This window comes from Gracilinanus agilis, chromosome 1 (genome assembly GCF_016433145.1).
Source record: "Gracilinanus agilis isolate LMUSP501 chromosome 1, AgileGrace, whole genome shotgun sequence".
Classification (NCBI taxonomy): domain Eukaryota; kingdom Metazoa; phylum Chordata; class Mammalia; order Didelphimorphia; family Didelphidae; genus Gracilinanus; species Gracilinanus agilis.
Window position 1 is genome coordinate 718,225,244 of NC_058130.1, and position 2,497 is coordinate 718,227,740.

Genomic DNA, 2,497 nt, shown 5'->3' on the forward strand with positions numbered 1-2,497 from the left:
CTATAAACTCCTAGGAAATCAGATTGGTAATTTGTTCCTAATGGGAAATAGAAGTTTTTATTGCTCAAGATAAAACATAAACTTTCTGCATGCATTTGATGAGTAATGTTTAATCACTAGCATAGAAAAGTGTTTGGTGCATACATCCTATGTCAAACCTGTTCAGAAGCTTAACTCTATGGGCCATTTGTTCCATGCAAGACAATATTTCTACCTGGAGGAGGGAGAAATTTCCTGATCCTCTCCCTTCTCCTCTCCCAAAGAGGTTCCCAGGGAAAAGTCATAGAACAATTACTTCTCCAGAGCTTCATCCCCCCCCCCTTCTCCCCGACATAGCTTGCCTTCTTCTAGATCACCCAGGATGATTCCCTAAACAGACAGACTTTTTCCTGTCTTAATTGACTCGGGAATTAGCAAACTTGCTTTTTAAGGACTCTATCCAATGGCTATCAGACCTATAATTACACCACATTTGATGGAGTAACTATTTTTCAGTCTCTAACAGTAAAGAAGTACTCTTCCCTCACACATATACAATTTCCTGTATATTTAGGGTGCTAAGGCATCTAATTCAGAGAATCACCTGACTCTTGCCTGAAGCACAAGCTTTCCCCCTCCCTCTAGCTCTCGTCCACACTTTCTGATAATATGAACAGTTCTTAATTCTGTAGCCCTTAAAGTTTCCCAATGCATGTCCCTCATAACCCTCTGCCTGTGGATGGGGAGAGTAGGTATTGTTTATATCCATTCTGTGGCTAATGTAGCATAGATTTCTAGGTGGAAGAGACCTCAGAAGACATCTAATTCAATTCTCTTATTTTACAATTGAGGAATTGAACTAAAGTGATTTGTCCATAGTGCTTCTCCACTATGAGGTGGAAATTGGAACCCAAGTGAACTAACTCCAAGTCCAGCATGCTTTACACTTGCATTAGGTTAAAAAAAAAAGGGTGTATGAAGTAGGGAGGAGAGAAGCAAAGTGTTCTATAATTTGGTCATTGTGGTGGAAATCTTGGTGTCTTATGGAGAGGGGCACTGGGGAGGGGGGGGAAGAGAGTGGATATCAGCAGAAAATCTATATAGAGAACACAGAAAGGGCTGAGTGAGCAAGATAAAATATACCTGGGTTCAATCAAAGAGGAGGGACTCAATTCCTATTATTTGTCAGGCACTGTACTTAGTTGGGATGTAATCACCGAATAACGAGTCTTTCGTGGTCTTTATAGCAGATACTTTTGAGCTGGCACAGTTGTTGAAATTTGGAAACACGAATTTAAAACGAAAACGTGCACGTCCCTGGGTGGGCTCGAACCACCAACCTTTCGGTTAACAGCCGAACGCGCTAACCGATTGCGCCACAGAGACGTTCTTGTTGCGAGTCTCAGGTTCACAGTTTCCAGTATACCGAAAGGAAACATATCAGATTTCATAAGTAAGAGGTGCTCTTTTCGTTCATACAAGTCTTGCATAGGATAAAGACAGAATAAATGAGTCAGTCTGCCTGGAAGTGCCTTCAAATAAATGCCACCGAAGCCCAGGTTTTCTGCTTCCTTCTTCTTCATACCAGATAAAGCTCAGTCTAGATGGAAGCACTGGGGCTTGTCACAAAATAAAACCGTAGGGTTTTCAAGGAAAACAATTTTGATCTTTTTTTCATTTTGTGCATTTATAAAAAATGACATTTAAATTGTCCCTTTCTTTACAGAAATGGGGGCTATAAGTGTGCAATACTACAACTAACTTCGGACTTTTTTTCAGTGTTGGTTAGTTTTACTAAGCTATTCTCTCCTCCCTTTTTTTCTACTTTTATTTATTTCTAAAGGATGATTTTCTGGACATGGGGGAGAGGACAGAACAATTTAGAAATGTAGAGGATGTCAAAAAATAAACATTTATTAAGTGCTTACTATATGCTAGGCATTGTGCTAAACTGGGGATTAAAAAAAAAAGAGGCAAAAAAAACAGTTCTTGACCTCAAGGAGCTCACAATCTAATAGGAGAGACATATAAATCTGTATAAACAAGTTATACACAGAATAAATAGGAAACAATTAAAAGGTACTAGAATTAAGGGGGCTACAAAAGGCCTGGAAGTCAGGGAAGCTAGTAGGTGGAGATTAGGAGAAAGAGCATTCCATGCATGGGAGACAGCTAGAGAAGATATCCAGAGCTGAGAGATGGAGTGTCTTGTTCCTGGAATAGCAAAGAGGCCATTGTCAAAGGCTGAGGTGGAGAAGAGTATTTATGAAGATATTTGAATGTCAATAGAGGATTTTTTTTTTTTGATCCTGCAAATAATAGGGAGCCACTGGAGTTTGTTGGGAGGGAGGGGTTTGATATAATCAGACCAGGTGCTTTAGGAAAGTCAGTTTGATGGCTAAGAGGATGGATTAGAATGGGGAGAATCTTGAGCTAGACAGATCAACCAGCGGGCTATTGCAATAGTCCAGTAGTGAATTGATGAGGGCATGCAACAGAGTAGTGGCAGTAGGAAGAG

The 2,497-nt window shown here is 40.2% G+C and overlaps 1 non-coding gene across 1 annotated transcript; it reads right to left on the minus strand.

Moving 5' to 3' along the window:
* Positions 1–1,291: 1,291 nt before the first annotated feature.
* On the minus strand, positions 1,292–1,365 carry TRNAN-GUU. Its single transcript has one exon. It is a non-coding gene; the product is annotated as a tRNA-Asn (tRNA).
* Between the last annotated feature and the right edge of the window lie 1,132 nt (positions 1,366–2,497).